This window comes from Rattus rattus, chromosome 9 (genome assembly GCF_011064425.1).
Source record: "Rattus rattus isolate New Zealand chromosome 9, Rrattus_CSIRO_v1, whole genome shotgun sequence".
Classification (NCBI taxonomy): domain Eukaryota; kingdom Metazoa; phylum Chordata; class Mammalia; order Rodentia; family Muridae; genus Rattus; species Rattus rattus.
The window spans coordinates 69,033,390-69,056,763 of NC_046162.1; the positions used below are offsets into that span (position 1 = coordinate 69,033,390).

At 46.5% G+C, this 23,374-nt stretch overlaps 2 pseudogenes; one reads left to right on the forward strand and one right to left on the reverse strand.

Annotated features, from left to right (window-relative positions):
- Positions 1–6,823: 6,823 nt before the first annotated feature.
- LOC116910349 lies at positions 6,824–9,907 on the reverse strand (annotated as a pseudogene).
- A 365-nt stretch (positions 9,908–10,272) lies between these two features.
- On the forward strand, positions 10,273–17,736 carry LOC116909549 (annotated as a pseudogene).
- The last annotated feature ends 5,638 nt before the right edge of the window (positions 17,737–23,374 follow it).

Consider the following 23,374-nt stretch of genomic DNA (forward strand, 5'->3'; position numbering starts at 1 on the left):
TGCGGAAGCTGTGGGCCATTCTTTAGAAATTGGGAGGCCTACGTTAATTATTATGGGAGTCGAAGCCACAAAGTTTCAGTTCGCCTGCCTTCAGTTCTCCTTTTTCTGGGAAGCCGTAGTTTCTACTCCTGAGATGAGGAAGAAACAAAAAAACCCAACTGCAAGGGAGAAAATCGGGACATGAGAAAGCATCTCGGCCAGCTGCAGGAGCCCCCCCAGCCCCAGTTTCGGCAGAGGAAGCAGAGAGGCAAGGTAAGTCTGGTGCTGGGTCAGTGTGGGAGGCTGGTGTTGGGTTAGTCAGGGAGCCCCGGCCTGGTGCGGTGGGAGAGGATGGATCGTGGGGGCTGCTCTAGGGACTGAGAGGGAGAGCAGGAAGGGGCTGGAGGGCTTCAGGCTCCAGCTTTAGGTAGGTAGGGGTCTCTGCCAATCAAAGACGGAAGGAAAGCCTCCCAGCTGGGCTGGTTGTCCAGAGGTCCTGGGATGGCACAGGGTGTGTGTGTGTGTGTGTGTGTGTGTGTGTGTGTGTGTGTGTGTGTACACCCTTGAGGGTAAGACTGTGCCTGCGGCGAGATGGCGGCGAGATGGCGCATAGTGGGGCTACTGACTGCACTGACAGATCTCAGGTGCTCTGAACACTGGGGAATCTCAGTGGAGACAGGAAGGCAGCGATGCCAGGTTAACTCACATCAAAGGGCAGAGGCAGGCAAAGTAGGCAGCAGGAGGTTGGCAACCAGGAAGACAGCGGGGTAGCCCGCCGGAAGTTCTTTAGACACCCATGTCTGGGCTTTTAGTATTTCATGGAAAGACATAGTCAGAGTTCATTTGCATGAAGGATGGGCTAAGTCCAGGGTCAAGGTACCAATATGCCTGGGGTGCTCACATGGGTGTCATGCAATAACACACGGTGCCCAGCAGAAAGGTGCTGATGGCACGAGCCTTTTTTTTTTTTTTTTGGTTCTTTTTTTTTCGGAGCTGGGGACCGAACCCAGGGCCTTGCGCTTCCTAGGCAAGCGCTCTACCTCTGAGCTAAATCCCCAACCCCATGGCACGAGCCTTTGAAGAACTTACACGTTCTTGCTGAAAGTCCCTGAGCTACGAACGTGAGTCCTGGAAAATGTTGTTCTCTTTCCTTGGGGTAAACAAGAACAAAAGCAAGGCAAGGGTTTGTTGTGGCCCACGGTTTGAGGGTGCATTTCATTGTAGGGGGAAGGGGGCAGCTGGCGAGTATGTCTACAGGTGGAAGGGGAGAGTCACAAGTGCTGGTGCCAGCTTTGCTCTCTCTTTCTCCCCTAAAGTCAGACGAAAACAAAACAAAACATTTATTGAATTGTTGACTGCACTTGTGTGTGTGTGTGTGTTTGTGTGTGTATGTATGTGTATGAGTTTGTATGTGTGTGTATGTGTCTCTGTGTGTATGTGTCTCTATGTGTGTGTTTGTGTGTGTGTGTGTGTGTGTGTGTGTGTCTGTATGTGTCTTTCTGTGTGAAGGTGTGTGAGTCTGTTTCTCTGTGTATATGTGTGTGTATCTATCTGTGTGTGTCTGTATGTGTATGTGTCTGTGTTTCTCTGTGTGTATGAGTCTGTATGTGTTTCTGTGTGTGTATGTGTGTGAGAGTTTGTACGTATCTGTGTATGTATGTGTGTGTATCTATCTGTGTGTGTCTATATGTCTATGTGTCTGTGTTTCTCTGCGTGTATGAGTCTGTATGTGTTTCTGTGTGTGTATGTGTGTGAGAGTTTGTATGTATCTGTGTATGTATGTGAGCACATCTGTGTGTGTTTGTGTGTGCATGTGTGTCTGTGTTTGTATGTGTGCTCGTATGAGTGTTTGTTTGTTTGTGTGTGTGTGTGTGTGTGTGTGTGTGTGTGTGTGTGTGATGATGTTCCACAGATCAGATGAGTCCGTCCTCTGTTTCAAAGTGTTGCTCCCAAGGATTGAATTCAGGTCCTCTGACTTGGCAGAAAGTGCCCTTTCCCTGATGAGCCATCTTGCCAGCCCCTCCTTGTTCCAGTTTTACCCCATCAGACTCCAGCTCAAGGATGGTGCTACCCACTCTCAGGGAGGCTCTTTCAGAAAACTTCTAGGCTCCTTCAAAGGCAATTCCACACCCATCCAGGATGTGACAGTCAGGACCTCCCACCACAGCCGTTAAAGCAACTAACTGTTGAGCAACCATTTCCTGTTTTCCAGAAATGCTTCCTTGTGCTTTGGGTCTGTCCAGGAAGCTGAATGTTCTAGTTGCCATTGCAAGCCATAGCCCTGTCAGGAAGGGAAGACTACACTCTTCAGTGACCGCGCATAACCCACTGAGCCCCTCACTGTCCTCTTCACCAGGATCTCTTTAGACAGTGAGGAATATCTGCGACCTCTCGTGCTGGGGCCCAGTGCTTATTTTTTGTTTATTGTTATTGTTTGAGACAGGGTTTCTCTGTGTATTTCTCTGTCCTAGAACTCCCTCTGTAGACCAGGCTGGCCTTGAACTCAGAGATCTATCTGCCTCTGCCTTCTGAGTACTGAGATCCAAGTGCTTACTTTCACTAACTTAAAATACTGTGTGTTTGGGACTGGAGAGATGAGTCAATAGTTAAAAACGCTGGATGCTTTCCCAGAGGACTGGTGTTTCATCCACATGTCGGCCTCACAGTGATCTGCAACTCCAGTCCCAAGGGATCTGATGTTCTCTTCTGGTCTCCAGAGGCACTGCATGCTCACGGCGCACAGACATATATGCACGTGAAACATCCATACATAAGTATTTTTTTGAGATAGTATCTCTCTTCATAGCCCCGACTATCCTGATACTCACTCTGTAGACCAGACTGGCCTCAAACTCAACAGAGATTCACCAACCTCTGTTTCTCAAGTGCTGGAATTAAAATTGTGTATTGTCGGATGATGTCACAGGTGAGGCAGGTACAAGATAGAAGGAGGCCTGCCATTGGATGAGAAGGAAGGATGGGCAGGGAGAGAAGTTTGAAGGAAGAGGAGGGGACTGGAATGGAAAGGAGGAAGAGACAGGAGGGAGAGGGAGAGAAGCTATGGCAGGACAATATGGCGGGTGATGTTAAGTTTCCACGCTGTACCTTTACAGGTTGTTATGAATGTTTTTAAGGGATGGATGTGTATTGGGCTTTGTATGTTTAGGTGGGCAATTGTATCTTATCAATTGGGCCAAAGGTTATTGTGTTGTGTGCTCTTTTATGTGTAGATTTAAGTGTAATGGAGTGTGGGGCGACTGGTCTGGGCCACCACGGAGTTGGGATGTGTGTTTCTGGCATGGAAACCTGCCTTGGGAACTAGATAGGTAGAGAGATTGCTGCCAGGCTCAGAGAGAGGCTTTTGGCAGTGTGATATAGGATGGAGCAAAGCGGGTGAGACGCTTTGCTGACTGAGACTTAAGATATCCAGTAGATATCTTGGGGCACTGTGGTCTGGGTCTAAGTGGGGGTAAAAGACAACCTTACTCTTTTTTTTACAACAGTGTATCATTATACTCAGTGAACTAAATGAAAAATTAAAAGACTAACTGTATTGACTGTCTGTCTGCCTGCCTGCCTGCCTACTTGCCTACCTACCTACCATCACCTGACTGTTGTATATCTTTCCATCAATCATCTTTCTATCTACCTGTCAATTTATCCATATATCCCTATCATCCATATGTAGATCTCTTTCTCTCTGTCATCTAGCTAAAAAATAATCTATGTAGATCACATGGTTTCCTTAAAAAAATTTTTTTTAGATCATCCTTTAGCCAAGGATAATCCTCAGCTTGGAGAGGTCCTGAGGAAGGGGTGTTTGGGGAAGGCAAAAGAACAACCCAATGGGCACAAGCTGACAGCTCTGTGTTCTGCTTGAGACAGCTCTCCAGAGATCTCTAGACAGCTCAGCTCTTGCAGACCAAAGCCCAGTCTTTTATTTGTATATTAATTCAACTCTCCACCCCAGGTTCTCTTTTGATTATCTCATGAATTAGCATTTTATGACCTTAGCCCTTGACTCTTAGAAAAAGACAGCAAGTACATTTTTTTTTTTAAAAAAAAAAAATGTGGCAAATGAAAAAAAAAGTGCCAAATGAATTCAGAGATCTGCCTGCCTTTGTAAACACAGACAATATGCTGACTGGATGCGATGCTGTTCTGAGATAGCCATTTTCACCATGCCTGGGCCTAAACTCACTCTGTCCTAGGCTGACCTTGAACTCAGGAATCTGAAGCTAGCTGAGTGGGATCTTGTCCTGCTATCACCACTCCCCCAATCTCTTTATCTCATTCCTTAATATCTTTCTGACAAGCTGGTTCATAGTGCAGCTGTCTCTCTTATTTTAGGTCCGTGAAGCCCCTCAGGTAATACATATGGCATCCTTATATTCTGCATAGTTGAGGAATAATACATTCTTTCTTCTTTCTTTCTTTTTTTTTTTTTTTTTCCGGAGCTGGGGACCGAACCCAGGGCCTTGCGGTTGCTAGACAAGTGCTCTACCACTGAGCTAAATCCCCAACCCCGGAATAATACATTCTTGTACTCATGTTTTCAGAGTTTTTTCCCACAGCCCTAAGGGTGTGTCCTGAAAGTCTCAGCTTTTATCCTTTTGCTAAGGACATTAGACAAACTCTTGCCTCTGGGGCTCGTGCTGCTTCTAATTATCATGGAGTCATTAAGCTTGGCAGGGAGGATATTTCCCAAAGGAGAAACATAAAGCAAATTATGTACATTATTATACAAGCAAGCCTCACACTTAGCAACCATCAACACTTGTGGAGGCCCACACCCTGCCAGCTCTGCTCCCGGACTAGGAACTGTGTCATGCTGTCCCTTCCACATTGGCCATGCAGCACTGGGCAGATGTACTATTTATTTATCCGTGGGCATGAATGTTTTGCCTGCATGTCTGTTTGTGCACCACCTACACACCTGTAGCCCGAGGAGGCCAGAGGAGATTGTTTGGATCCCCTGGAACTAGTTACAGAGGCTTTCGAGCCACTGTGTAGGTGCTGGGAATTGAACCTGGGTCCCTGGAAGAACAACAAGTGCTCTTGACTGTGATCCATTTCTTCAGCTTTCCAGGTGTATTTCTGGGGAAAAAAAGTTTATCCCCTGGAAATGGAGTTATGGTGACTGTGAGCCATCCTGTGAGTGATGGGAACTGAACATGGGTCCTTTGGAACCAGAGCTCTTAACCACTGAATTATCTCTCCAGACCCTGTGTGCGTCTTTCAGATCTCCTAGGTGGCCTATTTACTTGTTTATTTATTTCAAGATGGGGTGTTACTGTGTAGTTTTAGCTGTTCTGTAACTTCCTATGTAGACCAGCCTGGTCTCATACTGAGAGAAACTTGTCCAGCTCTTCCTCTTGAGTCTGAGTTCTAGGATTAAAGACAAGTGCCACATGCCTGGCCTGATCACTTTCTTTAGGAATCTCTCTACTTTTGATTCTCTATGCCTTTTTCATAGTAGAAGAATAAAATCTGCAAAGCTGGTAAGAGTGGCTCTCTGTCTCTCCTCTCTCTCTCTCTCTCTCTCTCTCTCTCTCTCTCTCTCCCCTCTCTGTCTCTCCTCTCTCTCTCTCTCTCTCTCTCTCTCTCTCTCTCTCTCTCTCTCTCTCTCTCTCTCTGTGTGTGTAGGTAGGTGTGCACGTGAATGCCAGCTGTCTTCCTCAAGTGCTTTCTATCTTATCTTTTTGAGACAAGGTCTCTTGCAGAGCCCCAGGCTCAGTGATTCAGCTAGACAGTCCGGGCAGCAAGTCTCGGGGCTCCTCCCGCCTCTCTGCTTCCCTACTGCTAGTATTACTGGCAAGCACAGCTGCACTTGGCTTTTTACCTCAGTGCTGGGGGGTCTGAACTCAGACGCTCATGCTTTGGTGACAAGCCTTTTACTGACTGAGGCATCTTCTCAGCCCTATAAAAGTGACCTGTTAGCTTCCTATTCTTTCTTATGAAGGCAGGCATTTCCCAGGAACAGAACAAGAACTGAAGTCTTCCAGCTGAGCAGCATGCATCTTTACTCACTGAGCCATCTTGCTGACTCTAAATTCCTATTCTGGGGGACTCTCTAGTGGCTCACGACTCTCCCAAGATAGCTCAATGCAGCCATGAGCACCCCACACTTGCTGTTCTGTGGCTGCAATGGCCGTTAGGGGACTCTGACTTTGCAGCAAGGAGCTCAGCTGTTGATCCAAGTCCCACAGAGACTTAAACTGTTGGCTTCTTTCCCACCCGGCCTATTTAGATTTCTCCTCCCCGCCCTTGCTACAGCCTAAGGCCACACCCTCATAGGCCTTCTGGCACCTTTTGCCCATAGCCTTCTGTTCCCTTTACAGTTAAAACGCTGGGCATTTCCCTTTTCTGACTTTGACTCACCGAGAATGAAAGCTTTGAGTTTGCCGTTTGTAGAGAATCTCCACACTCGGTGCCTCTGGGAGAGGTTCTTATGGACCCAAGCTACCGATGCCTGTGGAATTTGCATGACGATGAGGTGACCTCATATTAGACCCGTTTTGTATGTTTTAAATCATATTTGTCTTTGCAAACTCTTGTTCCCTTTATTCTTGCTTATTTATTGCCTTTTCGGAGACAGGGTTTTGCTAGGAACCTTAGGTTGGCCCTTAATTCACTTCTGTAGCCTAGGCTAACCCTGAATTTATACCCTTCTTCCTATCCCCACCTTGGGAATGCTGGGATTACAGGCGAGCACCACCATGACCCAGCTTCCATTCTGGTTTTTTGTTTGGTTTTGGTTTTTATTTGGGGGGGGTGCCTTAAAACTGCTTGGTTTTGTTTTGTTTTTGAACGTATGAAGCAGTTTAATTAGGTTTTTAACAATTTAGAACACCGGGTTGTGAGGATACATGCCGTCCGTCATGGAGAACTGAGATCGCAGGTAGCCCTGGAGCTGTGGAACAGCTTTGATCTTTGGCAAAATCTGCGAGTCCACAGCTTTCTGATCAGCCTTTCGCCGCTCTATAATCTCATTTTTCTCCTTCTCCCTGTCGAAGATCTCGCCCTCCTGATGCCTGGGCATGCAGCAGCTTCTTCTTCTTCTTCTTTTTTTTTTTTTTGGTTCTTTTTTTTGGAGCTGGGACTGAACCCAGGGCCTTGCGCTTCCCCTAGGCAAGCGCTCTACCACTGAGCCTAAATCCCCAACCCGCAGCGGCTTCTTCTTAAAGGAAGCGTCAGTTAGGTGTTTGGGGTTTTTAACCTCGCTGATAACAACTTTTGTAGAGGTGGTGGTGACAGACTTCTGCACCTGTGTCCTGCACAGAGGAACGCTGTTGAGGGCAAGAGGTCCAGTCACAGGTAGCAAGCCACTGCCCAGCTGCTTCAGGAAAACGACTCTTTTGCCCCTGGCGCCCAGTGAGGATGATTAGGACAGTCCCGGGAGTGATGCTGGGGCGCAGTCTTCTCACGCGCTGTCTGAAGGGCTTTTGGCCATGGCTCAGGAGCTTCCGAGGCACATCCTTGGTAGGATAGCACCTAGGCATTTTCCCAAGCTTCACCACCCAGGTGCCACCGTTTTTGTCCCCACCAACTGTTTTTGTGACAGTAGCAAGAACCTTCTCCTTTTTCTTCTTCTTCTCATCCTTTCGAGTATTTCCTTTTGTACGAGGCCTTTCTGGAATGCATAGCAGATTGGGAGTACCTGCCAATTCCTCTAAGCAGGACAAGGTTTCAGCTGCAATGGGGCTTCCCCTTCCTCAGCTTTTTAGGGCGACCCTTTTTGGTTGCACCAGTGGGCCAGGCCCCGGAGGCAGCAGCATCACCACTAGCCTTCTTGGCCGCAGGTTTCTTCTCTATTGTATGGGACTTCTCCGTTGTTTTCACCCGCCATCTTGCAAGATAGAAAGAGAACTAAGACTGGTTTTGTTTTCAATTCTTTATTCTTTGGGAGTTTCCGAAACTTATATGTATTCGTGTATTATGTGTATGCATTTAAACAAAACTATAGAGATGAGATTAGGTATGGAAAAGCACACAATTGCACTCATGCGCACGCGCACAAACACACATATACTCACACAAACACACACACACATCTGTACTTGCACACACACATTACACCACACATAGCACACAACACTATACCACACACACACGCACACCACACTACACACTACACCACACACACACATGCACACACACACCACACCACACACTACACCACACACACACATCACACAGACACGCATACACGCACATACACACACACAGCTGCACTTACAAACACACAACACTACACCAAACACACTCACACACACACATGCACAACACTATACCACATACACACCACACCACACACACACACCACACAGACACACACACACACTATACACAGACACACACACACCACACACACAGACACACACACACCACACACAGCCAAATGGAAAGAGCTGGGGACTGGTTTGATCTTTTTTGTTTGGTTTTAAACATTTATTTGTTTTTATTCGTGGGTATGGACATTTTGCCTGCAGGTATATATATGAGCTCTGTTCATGCTGATACTCACAAAACTCTTGGAACTGGATTATGAGCTGCCCTGAGGGGCTGGGAACTGAATCCTTGTCATCTGCAAGAGCAACATGTGCTCTTAATTGCTGTCTTCTCTAGTCCCTGGTTTGACTTTCTAGGTGGGGAGACCTGAAGTCTCCCCACTGTCTGTAACTCTAGTTCCAGGGACTTCACTGGCCTCTTTGGGCACCAGGCATACATGTAGTGTACAGACAAACATTCAGGTAAACACCCACACACATCAAAACAAAAATGAATAAACCCATGGGCTGGAGAGATGGCTCAGTGGTTAAGAGCACTGACTGCTCTTCCAGAGGTCCTGAGTTCAAGTCCCAGCAACCACATGGTGGCTCACAACCATCTGTAATGGGATCTGATGCCCTCTTTTGGTGTGTCTGAAGAGAAGAGACAGTGTACTCATATACATAAAATAAATAAATAAACATTTTTTTTTAAAAAGTGAATAAACCCTTAAAAAACAACTGTCATTATTTTTCTGGAAGAGGGAAGCTGTCTATGCACTGGTCCACAGCTTCCCAGCCCCTCAGGTCCGTTCAGGGAACTGTAAATAAGCTCAGTGGGTCACTGAAGGAAGCACAGAACACAGACAAGCAAACCCCATAGATATGGGGGAACGTGTGGAGGAGAAAAAATGGATTGAGTGGGAGTGGGAGGAAGCAGAGAGAGGATAATACAACTGAAAATGAAATACGGCACGTACATGAGAAATTATCACAGAATAATGAATAATAAGCAAAACCGGCAACAAAAGAAATGTCCTGGTTATTCTGCTTCATAGAGGAATAAACTGGAGGGAAGAGTGATTTCCCAACATGCTCCAGGGCTCACTGTTGGTGTATGGTAGAAATGGGCGAGGGCTGGCTCAATGGTTAAAGGAGCTTGCTGCCAAGCATGGTAACCTGAGTTTGAAACTCCAGCCCTACATGGTAGAAGGCGAGAACCGATCCCCACATGTTGTCCTCTGATGTCCACACATGCGCCATGGTGTGTGTGTGTGCGCGTGTGTGTGTGTGCGTGTGTGTGTGTGTGTGTGTGTGTGTGTGTGTGTACAAACACAGTAGATACACAAATAATGTTGCAAACAGATAGAAACAGAGTTTGAGTTCAGTGCCCCTGGAGTCTACACCTTAGATGGTGATCTTGACTCTGAACAAGGCGAGAAATTGGTTATTGAGTAGAGCTTGACCACAGGAAGTCAAATGTTGAGTCTGGGTAGAGCTTGACCACAAGAAGTCAAACATTGAGTGTGGAGGGATGCTGGGTTGCAAGAAGAGGCCTGGGGTCAATGGCACAGAAGCAATGGTTGAGAAAGACAGAGTGCCCACTCATCTCTGCTCTTTGAGTAGGGGGCACTCATGATCCCAGAGTCAGTAGCCATAGCCAAGGGAAGCAGTGGAGATCAGGGAAGGGTAGCAAACAGGAAAGGGAGCTGAGAAATAAAGGCTAGAGTTGATTACATAACAGTTGGCTTTCCTGAAGGTCAGGGCTGTGGCGAACACTTTTATCGAGTGCAGGCTCTGCTCTGCTTCATTCTCTGAGGCGACCCTTGCTCACCTTCCTTTTATTGTTAAGTTAGGAAGTAGCTCAGAGCGAGAAGGAAGCAAAAAACACAAGAAGAAGAAAAAAAAAACCACATAGAGAACTTGAACAAGAAGGTGGTTGCCAGGGTCCTGTGACTCATCTGGATTCCAACACAGCAGCGACCTAGAGTTTTCTGGAGACGGCACCCAGCGAGGCAGGAGCATGTGGCTGTCCATAGGTCTGTTCCTTCTCTGCTTCCAAGGTGAGTAGGGCGGTGGATCTGCAAACCTCATTTTGCAGAGGGAGGGAGAGTCGGAGTCCTGGGTTCAAGCCAGAATCCAGGTGCCAGCAGAAGTGGCAGTGGGCCCCCAGGGACAGGGAGGATGCACACATACACACACACACACATTCACCCATCTCTTTGTCTAGTGTATACTTCAGCATTCATCCACGCACTCTATAAACCATTATTAAGCACCAACTGCATCCCTGGAGTTTTCAAAATGTTGTAACTATAAAATAACTTCCCTAATCAAGGGAGTCCTACTTGAATGAGGGAGTCAGGTGATTATGTTACAGGGTGAGTCTTGCTGCGACACAGAACGATCAACTACAGATAGATATCAACTACACCAGAGGCCCCTCGCTTTGCCCTCAGAGGGATGGAGGCTTCATTCATTGAGGCTCCACAGAAGTCAGTCTTGAAGGCTGGACCTGCCAGTGAAGCAAAAAGGCAATGATTTAGACTAAGTGTAGATACACCCTAAAGATTGTGGAGCATGCAGAAGTCAGCAGTGACCTTGGTTTTGCCGAAGTTTAATTTAAAGAGGTTGGAAGTGTTTGTGAGGAGCAATGTGTAGCTTGCTGCGACAGTTGGTTCCGGTAATCACAGCATGCAGGAGGCTGAGGCAGGAAGTTGTAGGCCTGCCTCAGCTATACAGTGAGATCTTGCCTTTAAAAGAAAAATCTTTGAAAGATTCTTAGGCCAAGCATGGTCGTGAGTGCCTTTAATCCCAGTACTTGGGAGGTAGATGCAGATGTATCTGTGTGAGTTTGAGGCCAGCCTGGTCTATATAATGAGACCCCTGTCTCAAAAAAACAAACAAAAAGAAGATAAAAATCTAGATCTTTAGGCTAAGTAAGACAATTGGATGCACATTGTATTACACGTATGGGGCTTGAACTGCCTTGACTGAAGGTTATGATGATGATATTGATGATGGTGGTGATGGTGATGTTGATGATGGTGATGGTTGTGGTGATGGTGGTGGTGGTGATGGTTGTGATGGTGGTGGTGGTGATGGTTGTGATGGTGGTGATGGTGGTGATGGTGGTAGTGATGGTGATGGTTGTGGTGATGGTGGTGGTGGTTGTGATGGTGATGGTTGTGGTGATGGTGATGGTGGTGATGGTGGTGGTAGTGATGGTTGTGGTGATGGTGGTGATGGTAGTGATGGCGATGATGTTAGCCGTGGGGATGGTGAAGACGATGGTGGTGTGATGATTACAATGATGATGACGTAATCTTCAGACAGTCTGGAGAGTAGGGTAGAAATGCTGTAATTACTGAAGTAGGTTCCAGAAACAATGATGGTTGGAGCTGCCTTGTTCCAGCTCACGGGAGTTGACTTCATATGAGCTTTCCCCTTCTCTATAGTAAATGAAAGCTTCAAATCAGATATGATGAAAAGATTGACCCCCCAGTAATCAGCAAACGCTGCAAAGCAGGACCACTCCCAGCATACAACTGCTCCTCCAAATCAACTTGCTTACATCTGAAAAAGTTGCCCAAGTGCTGAAGTTCAGTGCAGTTCAGTGAGTGAGACTCAAGAGGAAGACCTCTTTTTACCCATCCTTCCGGAGCTGGCTTCCCCACCCTGACCCATTCATCCTTACACTAAGGGCAGAGTGCTGAAGCCCAGATTTAAACTGTGAAGTAATTCGTACTGTCACACAGTGTACTTCTCCTTCTGTATCTCAACATGCAGCCCCCTCTTCTTTCATAACATCCCCTCTGCCTGCTGCATCCACCCAAGGTTCTAAAGGCTTGGGAAAAGGCAGCCATCTTGTATTTATAGAGGAGACCCACAAGGAGCTCCCCCGTGAGCCTGAGAGGGAGGAATGAGAAGAGATAGGAGGGGAGACGGAAAGAAGAATCCCAGAGCAAGCAGGGGAAGGGCAAAGGGAAAAGAAGTGTTTTCTGATATAAAACAAACAGAAAAAGTCAGGCATGGTGGCACATGCCATAGTCCTAGCTCTCAGAAGGTTGAGGGAAGAGGATTTTGAGGTCAGCTTTGGCTTACCAGGGAGACCTTGTCTAAAGAAAGAGGAGGAGGAGGAAAAAGGAGAAGAAAAAAAAAAAAAAAGAAAGAGAGGGGAGGGGATAGGGGACAGGAAACTGGGAAAGGGAATAACATTTGAAATGTAAATAAAGAAATATCCAATTAAAAAAAAGAAAGATAAAGAAAAATAACAAAAACAAATAAATAAAATGAATAAAACTAGGGACAGAGGGCTGGCTCATGGGTGAAAGTGCTTGATGCTCGAACCTGGCAGGGTTGACTCTGATCCCTAGAACCCATGTGGTGAATGGAAAGAACTGACTCCCAACAGTTGTCCTCCGATCTCTACGAGTGCCATGCCCACCACCAGTAAATAAACAAAGCTTTAAGGAGAAACTAGAACTTCTATTCGTTGTGCATTTTATAGTGCATTTTATTGTGCAGTTCAATTGAAATGATGATGGCACACATTCATGGGGTTACACTATGCTATTTTGGTCTATGTACACAATTTGCAGTGCTTAAATGAGTCCTGACATGCGTTAAAACATGAAAGGACTGGAGGATATGATATTGAATAAAATAACCCCTGGGTGTGATGTCTCAGGCCTGTACATTTCATCTAGGTCACTGGAGATTAGGGAAGAGGATCTTGAGTTCAAGGCTGATTTGACTACACTGTGAAACCTTGTCTCAAAAAACAAAACACAGCAAAAGGCATTTGTGTCCTGGACCTGTGGCTATATAGGAAGAGGCAGGTTCCCTCCTGCAAATTCTGGAAGGTTCTTAGGCTTGATTAAATGAGTGTCCACCACTGACTTCAGGTGACCCACTAGCTGCATGGAGGAGGTGAGAGTTTCGCCATCTCGTTTCCTGGTAGTGTGGAGCCTGGAGACGGAAGCCAATCCCCATCTGGAGGCATGAATACCGTGCTACTGCTCAGATTGGAACTTGGGTGGAATTGTCGGACAGTCTGGGTCCACAGACTTCAGTTGTCAGTGCTGCCCTGTCCTCAGCTGCCTTGGTCTCTCACTCCCCACAAAAGATCCTGCTTAAGGTTCACCCTTGCTCTGTCAGTCACTGTCTGTCTTCCCAGTCGAGACGACACCAAGCCCAACTGAAATGCTCGGTCCAGAAATGTGGTTTTCAAACAGCACAAGGGCTTCCAAAGGTCACTCACACGGGGCCTTCTCTTTTAGAAATCATAATTTGAATAAGATCATTTTTAATGGAAAAATAATAAAAGAGGAAATAATCGAGGCACACAATGGCGAGGGTCATGGGCTCTTAGTGTGTGGAGCTTGCAGTAGCTGGTCTCGTGGGGACTATTAGGGCCACTCAAGCCTATGAACCAGTTGTGACCTAGGCAGAGAAGGCAGAATTGTCCTGGTTTTACAGACACAGTAAGAAGCAGCTACAAAGAAGAACTGAAAATGAGCTCTCCATCCATCTCCTCCACTGGGTTCTTACGACTGCCTATAGAAGTATCAGGGAACAAAGCAAGCCTGTGTGTTCCAAGAAACAGCCCAGGATGCTTCTAGGTAGTCTCAGCTGCTACAGTGTATTCGTTTTCTTGTTGCTTCTCTGCAAGAAGCAACTTAAGAGAGGAAGTGTTTATTTGGACTTTCAGTTCAGGGACTAGGTTTATCAAAGCAATTAACAGTCCCAAAGATACCTTTGTCTGTTGTCTGCCTCCCTCCCTCCCTCCCTCCCTCCCTCCCTCCCTCCTTCCCCCTCCTTTTCTTCCTTCTTTCCTTCCTTCTTTCCTTCTTTCCCTCCTTCCTTTCTTCCTTTCTTTTTCTTTGTTTCTTTGTTTTCTTCTTTCTTTCATTCATTCTTTTTTCAAGTCAGATACTACTTTCTTGAGTGACGGGAATAAAGGAATGACGCCATAACCAAGGGCATGAATATCCAAGTCTTAAGCCTGGAGAATTGCTTCTTTAACATTCAATATCTGTCTATGAAACAAACCTCAACTCTATGACAACAGCCTTTACAGCAAATACTGATCTCGTCTGCTGGAGAGAGGCTCCAATCAGACTTGGGGGCAAGGGGCTCTACTCCCTTCTCACGTCCTCACAGTTTCCTTTTCTTTCTACACTGCCCGTGTGCCCCTACAGCCTGTTTACCCTGATAAATTTTTAGGGTGGCCTCTTTCTTCTGCCAGGAATAAGTCAGCTATCGGTCTGAGCCCTGTGGGTGGTTCTGGTGTTCATGTTTCCAACTAGGTGTGCGCAATAATCCTCCATCCTTAAAATCAAGTCAAAAGCTGCTTGCCAAGTGCGGTCTCTCCGGACTGAAAAGATGACTCAGTGGTTAAGAGCACTTGTCGCTCTTACAGAGACCCAGATTTGGTTCCTGGAACCCACATGGAGGTTCATAATTATCTGTAACTGTAATCCTGGGGTTTCTTTCTGACCTCTGTGGGTATGCGTATCACACACATAAAATAATATATAAAAATCTTTTTTTTTTATAAATAAAGCCTTTTATGGTGAGACACAATCTGGAAAACTATGTTTGCACAATATGGAGTAACTTATAGCAGGGCACACAGTCTGGTCGTGACAGTGGAGTGAATCAGGGTTTTTGTTTTAAGACAGCATCTGCTATGTAGCTCAGGTTGGCTCAAAACTCCCAATTAGATGAAGCTGACTTTAAACACAAACTCAAAAATCCTCCTGTCTTAGCCTCCCACATACTTGGAAGGCTCTGCTATGTGCAATTTAGAAGTTGAATTTTTAAAGAGCAAGTTTGACTTGAAGAAGATTCCAGAATGCAGTGGTTTTCATGCAAAGAAAGTGATTTGTAGATAACCTAACCTTAAGCCAGCTGTGGCTGCCTGGGTCCACATGGAACCAGCGAGTTGGTGCTTCGTCTCCATAGGGGGCAGATTTCTTCTTGTCTCTCTGCCAGAGCCTGCAGTCCATTTGTCTTGCATCTCAAGCACAAATGTCTCTCCTGGTACTCTCCCTGGATCTCCCCATGCTTCAGGAAAGCCGCTCCTTCCCAGCCCACCTGGAAGGGGACCTGATTCTGCCTTATGGTTTTTCAGGTTGTTTATCTCTGACGGCCCTGGCTCTGTGTCTGGCTATGTAGGGAGGCTCTCTCCGTGTGCAGTGTCAATATGCACAATCATATAAGGGGCTATACGAAATACTGGTGCCGAGGACCACATGACAAAGGGTGTAAAGTATTGTAGAAAACCGATGGAAGTGAGAGAGAAAAAGAAGAGTGGCCGAGTGTCCATCAGAGACCATGCTGGGAACTCCACCATCACAGTGACTATGGAGAACCTCAGTGAAGACGATGCAGGCTCTTACTGGTGCAAGATTCAGACGGTTTTTATCTGGGATTTTTTGTCACGTGACCCATCGGTCCGTGTAACGGTACATGTTTTCCCAGGTAAGACCACTCTGGCTGGGGTCACGGAGTCTTTAATTAGGAAGTATCTGTCTGCCCTTGGGACATGTGTGTTGACATTGTCTTGAAATGTGCCTCTGAGTGTTGTGGTCATCTCAGTCAGGTTGGGAAAAGAGTGTGTGATAGACATGGAGGGAGATGGCTGACCTCTCCGTCCATGGCCGGGGAAGGGGCGAGGTGTAGGTCACACAAATAATCTGACACCTGATATCTCTAGTAGGAGCTGAGAGACAAACTACATTCTCCTTAATGGCGGGATAAAGTGATCTTTAGTTGTTCCTATATGAGGGATTCTTAGCAACCTTCCACGACCTCTGGGAGGATTCTTGGGCCACAGGCTGAGCTGTGTTCCTTCACACTCTCTCCTAGGCTTCTCACCAGTCAGGGGGGCACCCCTGAGAGATCTCTCTACCCTTCCTCAGGCAGAGTCAGACAGGGATGGGAAGAAAGTCTGAGATGGCACAGACAGCCAGTCTTTCAGCAAGAAGGCTCCTTCAGCCCTTGAGAGCCCCCACCCTGGATGTGGCTGAGGTTTGGCTTAAAGCACTTCTCAGAACCTCCACTGTGAATATGTGATGCTGTGTGACATCAGATCCACACAGACACTCAGTACAGGCTTGAGACCAAGCAGTGACCTGGTGTGCATCTTTCTCTCCAATAGCCACAACTCCCATGGAGACCACACTCCCAGCCATAACTCCTTTCCTCCCACTAGTGGATCCTGGACAGAACCTGAGGATTCGTGCTAGCACGATGCTCATCTTCCAACTGTGGTAAGAAGGACCCAAGGTTTGAGGAGAGTCAGTGGCTGTTGGATTGTGGGGCCGGCAGTGTTGGGGAAACCTTACTATTGAGTGATATCCCCCCCCACCCCAATCTCAGTTTTCACATTCTGTAAGCCTCTGTGTAGAAGCCAAGAGGAGGGTCTCAAGGGACACAGGCTTGGGGCAGAATCTGTGTTTAACAGATTCACATAGCCTTCCCGTTTCCCCTAGTGCTGGTAATTACAGATATAATTCCTCTTCTCTGCCCTTCCCCACCAGACTCTAGACTTGGAGTCCTAGCTGTGTCTCTTTCAAAAGTCACTGTTGAGGGCCAGGGAGGTGAGTCAATGAGTTAAGTTGCTTGCTACAAGTCTAACCACCTTAGTTCAAGCTCTGGGTACCACAACAGAGAAATAAATGTAAAGATCATTGTTCAACTGGGGTTCTTGCTCCCAGGAGCTGCTCTCGAGGTCTGTAAAGGAAAAGGCTCTGCTTCGGGCTAAAGTTTACATTTGTTCTTCTTTCTTAGAGAAACCCAGGAAGAGCCAGGATGTCTATAGGCCCTGAGGGAGGGAAATTCAGAACTAATTTCAAGAAGTCAACTGAAGGCTGGGGACTGAGCTTAGTTACCAGAGTGCCTGCCTGATGTGCATAAAGCCCAGACAGAGTTCGATCCCCAGAAATGCATTGATTGGGCGCTGTGGTACACATCTCTTATTACCAGCACTAGGGAATCAACAGTGAAACAAACAGAAGTTCAAAGCCTCAAGTATATCATAAAACCGGCTTGTGCTATGTGAGCTCTGCCCGCCGCTAATAAAGTCAGGGGAGACCTTGGTAGCTCTGGGCTGTGCTTTTAGAAAAGCTAGTCTAGCTAGATCCTTTACCTCACTTCACCCATCACTTCTCCATAACCACAGACTGGGGAGGAGGACGGGGGTGGGGTGGGGGTGGCACAAGGGAAGACGTCCTTGAGTCATTTCCTAGTCTGATTCTGAATCAGTTGGGCTTTTGAGGCAAGGGATTAGGAAGTGTGGGAAGAGACAGGGGTCAGTCCTGGATCCTCTCCTTGAACTCCTCTTCCGTCCTCACATGCCTGCAGGTCTCTGCTCAGCAGCGTCCACTTCCAGGTCCTGGTCTTCCTGAAGCTGCCTCTGTTTCTGAGCATGCTCTGTGCTATCTTCTGGGTGAACAGGAAGATTCCTGAGGGAATGTAGAGTAACCTGCCCGAGAGCTATGAAGTGAAGAACCCCAGGAATGCCCTGGGAGGGACTCAGCCCTGCAGGCTGGATGAGAGACACATTGGATTCTGATGACTCTGCTTGGAGGCAGCGGTGCCTGGATTCTGGACTTCTTCATTGTTCTCTGTCTCAAAGTGGGGCGGGGGTGGCCCACTGACTATCAGGGAGTCTTGGATACCAGACTTCTGTGGTGTCCTCAGCGTAAACGAGGGAACAAGGCTGGGAGTAATGGCACATGCTGTTAATTCCAGCACCAGAGAGGCAGAGGCAGCTGAATCTCTATGAGTTCAAGGCCAACCTGGTCTGTATAGTGAGTTCCTGGACAGCTAGGGCTAAATAATAGACTCCATCTTGTTCCCAAAAAGAGGGAACAGGACTCTCCTGGGCCCTATGTTAGAGGTCTGCCTTTCTCTTCTCCAGATTTCCTGAATTCTGCTCTCATGTCAGCTCTGAAGGTAAGAATCTTCTAGAAGTTTCTTGAACAGAAATCAGCCCCTTCATCTTCTTGGTGCCATAAAAAGCATCCCAGGCCATTGTCTCTGATGGCAACAATCACCTCCTTACTACAGAGAAGAAGTTCCTGAGGAACATGTCCCCACAGACTTGACTCAGACAACCCCTCTTCTAGAACAATCCTAAGGGATTTGGCTTCTAGCAGAGCATTTCCACTGCCAACTCTCCCAAGCACACAGCATTCTTTGACCTCGCCTGGATCCTTTTAGCTCAGTATGATCTCTAAGCCTCCTTATGTCTCCACGACCAGAAAGCATGTGTCAGAATTCAGCACATACCTGCCAATCAGCTCAGAAGTAAAGTTCTGTGGTTACACAGAGCAACAGTGGAGAAGATGGCGTCCTTGCATTTCCTAACCTGGGGAAGGGGGGTCTTCTGTGCAGAGTGTTAACTGAGGGTCCATCTATTCTCACTTGAGAAAATGTCTGAGATCACCTTGGAAAAAAAGACAGGTATTCAAAGGCAGGTAGTGTGCTGTCGTGAGGAAATGTCAGATCTGGGCATCCACTGGGCAAAATCAGCTCTGCAAAGGCTGATTTCTTCATTGCTGCTCTTCACAGGAGGACTCAGAGGGTTAGCCCCAAATGCCACCATATTTTCATTTACTCCAGGTATCCAGGCTAGACCTCCTTCTTCACCCTCAGCCTCAAGTCTGCCATGAGCTATTGATGTCCATTTCCTGAGAAAGAACATATTTATAGGAGCATAGTAGCCAGATGTAAAGACTCAGGGAATACCTATCACAATGATAGCTGCCCATGGAAGCCCTATCCACTGACAGAACACACCGTGGATGTAGTTTCTTAGGGTGAGGCATGTCTGTCAGTCCAGCATCGTGAAGTTTTTCTTCTAGCAGTTCAGAAGGAGCGTGTGGATTTGTCATCAACTCTTGCTTGCATTTCCCCTCTGAACACTGGATGGATTGGAGCACGCTACGATCCTGGATGTTACCTAGCCAGTGGCACACCATGTTCAACAAAGAGTCAGGAAGGGGAGGGTCTAAGTCTGAGAGAAGTAATGGGGTGTTGCTGACAGTTGTAGGAAAGAAAGAGGCAGGCTTAGATGAAGCAGAGCCCGTGTGATTTATTTCCAAGCAGAGGGGGTCAACTAGGAATCTAGAGGTGTGGCTCGCGGAATGTTCAGGGCTGGAGAGAAAGGCTCAGGGAGAGATTAACTGTCTCCTAGAGGTAGGTGAAATTACCAGGTGAGTGTTCAGTACCAAGGACAGAGCTCCGAAATCATGGCAAGGTCGCTGAGGTAAGCGTTCAGGACCAAGGACAGAGACCGCAGAGGCTCTACGACCACACCAACCATGACCATTTCAAGGTGGGAAGTGAAGGTGGCCACAATACTGTGAACTGCATAGCAGCCTTTGCTCTCTTCTCAGCGGTTTTCACACGCATTCATTTACATGATTTGTTTAACTATGCAGCGTTGTCCTGCTCATGCATCCATGTAACAACCATCACAGTCAAAACAGAGGATTTCTCCACCATCACAAGTCCTCCTTCATGCCGGTCTGCCTCATTACTGCCCACTGGTGACCACTAATCTCTGCCCTTCTCTGGCTCTGTCACTTTGAGAATGTTCTAGAAAGGGAAGCATTTCAGTGGCATATCCCTTCCTCCCCTGTTAAGTACAAGTCTTCCGGGATCCACACAAGCAGATGTTCTTGGAAATATTCCATTCCTCTTTATTACTGAGCATTATTACATTGTATACATTCATTACACTTTGTTTAACTCCTTGCTCATTAAAGTATTTGGGTCTAATAACTTGCTCAATCTTTCGGGGATAAATAAGAAAAGCATTTGGGTCATTTCTTCTACAAATAAATAAAACTTATCCACATTTCATACGTATTTTCTTTCATAAGGGTATGCATTTTTATGTCTCCAAGGTGTCTCTTGCACAATTACAAACTTATACAGTAAGTACGTTTAGCTTTCTAAGAAGAAATCCAACTATTTTCAGCATGGTGATGTTAACTTATTTTTCCATCAGCAAGGGATGAAAGATTGGGTTTGGTTTTTTTTTTTTTTTTGCTATTATCATTATTTTTTTAAAGGAATTTTCGATTTGCTTTTATGTGTAGAAGTGCTTTGCCTGCACATGCGTCTGTGCACCATATGCGTGCATGCCTGGTGCCTTGGAGGTCAGAAGAGAGCATTGGATTCCTGGAACTGGAGTTATGGACCATCTTGAGCTGCTGTGTGAGTGCTGGGGAGCCAACCTGGACCTTTTAGAAGAGCAGCAAGCTCCTAAACCACAGTCCATCTCCTGCTCATTACTTCTTGTTCATTCCAGATGCTCTGATAGGCATGTGGTTCTGAGTTTCCCAAGGGACCGATGATACTGCAAATATTTCTGGTGTGTTTCATTTCTACCCGCACGTTATCTTTGATATCATATCTGTTTCATGTCTTTCATTTATTTTCAAACCGACGCCATTTTTTTTAGAGTTTTGCTACATTTTTTTTTAAACTTGGTGCATAAGCACACACACGTGTGTGTCACAGTGGAAGTGTAGAGGTCAGAAGACACCTTGGTGGGAGTTGGCTCTCTTCTTCTACCAAGCGGGTCCTGGGAATTGAACTCAGGTCTTCGGACTTGGAGGCAGATGCCTTTCCCAGCTAAGTCGTCCTGACACACTTCTGCTTCAGCCACCCAAGTCGTGTGCTACAGAGATGTGCTGCCATGCCTAGACTAAATAAATTAATGTTTCTTATTGCTTTCTTTTTAGAGTTCTCTGCCCACTGTACACAAGTCTTGGTCCATATTGTATTTTCAATCTTAGCTTCATGTTTTTATCCTCCTTATAAGATAGTTTACCGTGAACAAAAATCACGCTTTGTGTGTTTGTTGTATAGCACATAACATGTTTGTGTGCACATGGATGTGTGGGCACACCTGCCTGTACATGCACACCTAGAGGCCAGAGGTGACAGTGTTTTTCTATAGTATTTTGTAACTTCTTATCTCTCACAGAATCTGGGGCTTGCTGTCTGAGCTCGACTGCCTGGCCAGCAAGTGCCCAGGAGTCTCCTATCACCTTCAGTGCAGAGGTTTACAGATGTGTGCCTCTGTACCCAGGTTGTAGGTAGATGCTGGGGACCTGAACTTAGGTCCTCATAGTTACAGAAAAAGCCCTTGACCCATGAGCCATCTCCCTGGTCAAAACATTTTGAACTTTGATGACTCATAATTCATCAAATTTTCTTTTAAAGGTTATGATTTTGGTGTCATGTATAAAAAACTGTGAGTTGCCTCATATTCCAGCTTTTAATAAGTTTTAGAGCATTTTTCCTCTGTCTGTCTGTCTGTCTGTCTGTCTCTCTCTCGTGTGTGTGTCTGTGTATGTGTATCTGTGTGTGTCTGTGTGTGTGTATGTGTGTGTCTGTGTGTGTGTCTGTGTGTGTGTCTGTGTGTGTCTCTGTGTGTGTGTGTGTGTGTGTCTGTGTGTGTTTGTGTGTCTGTGTGTGTGTGTGTGTGTGTGTGTGTGTGTGTGTGTGTGTGTGTGTCTGTGTGTCTCTCTGTGTATGTGTGTCTGTGTGTGTGTGTCTGTGTGTGTGTCTCTGTGTGTGTGTGTGCATGCAGAGGCCATAGGAGGTTGAGAGCCGCTCTGCCTCCATTGCTCTGTTTTATTCTCTTGATAGAGGGTCTCTCCATGAGCTGGAGCACACCGCTTTTTGGCTAGGCTGGTGGCCAATTGGCCTGAGTTTTGTAGTTTTTAAATTTAACACTTGAGCTCATGAATCATGGTTTGTTTTGGATTTCTTGTTCAGCACAGGAGGAAGGAAGTTCTAGGCATTTAGCTTTCTAGCGTGTGGATATCCAGTTGTTTCAACAGTGAGTGTTAAATTCACGATATTCCACTGTTGTTGTTCTTCTTCTTCTTTTTTTTGTCAAAAACAAGTCAAGCATATTTGAGTGCAAGATGTGTGACATTATCCAGAGCCCAGGGAGAAATGAAGCCACCAAAAAGATGAGATCTGAAGCAAAGACAGAACCCTACAGTGAAACATACACAGACAATCGCCCTTAAAAATACTGTGAGCGAGGCTCTGTCAGAGCCCGAATGATACAGATGAGGATGCTTACAGCTAACCATCGGACTGAACAAGGGGACCCCAATGGAGAAGTTAGAGAAAAGACTGAAGGAGCTGAAGGGGTTTGCAACACCATAGGAAGAACAATAATATCAACCAACTAGACCCCACCACAGCTTCCAGGGACTAAGCCACCAACCAATGAGTACATATGGAGGGACCCATGACTCCAGCCACATATGTAACTGAGGATGGTATTGCCCAGCATCAATAGGAGGAGAAGCCCTTGGTCCTGTGAAGGCTCGTTTCCCCAGTGTAGGGGAATGCCAGGGCATTGAGTGGGAGCATCCTCATAGAAGCAGGGGGAGGGGGAAAAGGGATGACATTTGAAATATAAATACATAAAAAAATCTAAGAAAAATAAAATTTAAAAAGTACTGTGAGCAAAACAAAGTGCATCTGTCAGTTCGTGCAGAATCTCGGGCGGCAGTCTGCAACCTCTGAATAGAGGATGGAAACAACAGAGCTGTGGATGTTTGCCTAGGGCCATACGGTGCTCCCAGCAGGCATGAGGCCTGACCTTCTAAGGTGCACAGATGGGCCTGCAGGGACAAGGTGGGGACCAGTCAGCAGGGCAGATTCAGCTCTTTGCCTGTCTTGTGACCGGACCCTAGGTGGTGTCACAATATCCAGGTCTTGTTCTTATAATAATCAACGGACCAGGCTAAGACCCTTCTCTGTAGCCCCTCATGGCCTGGCTGCAAATTTCTTTAAAACTTCCTTCCCCTAAGTCTGGGTGTTCTAGGATGGCTTCAGCCAGTAGATGGCACTGTGGTTCTTAATCTTTTCTTCAATAAGCATCCTAGACGGTTAGTCCTGACTATCTATATTCAGGGTTGGTCGTCTTTCCTAATTCAAACTTCTCAGTGCACACTCTCATAGATGTACTTACAGGTGAGTCTCCTAGGTGACTTCAGATCCAGTCAAGTTGATAATGAAGATAGAGATCAGAAGCATTCCCAGTGTGCGGGGAGAGGGGGGCATGCATGTGT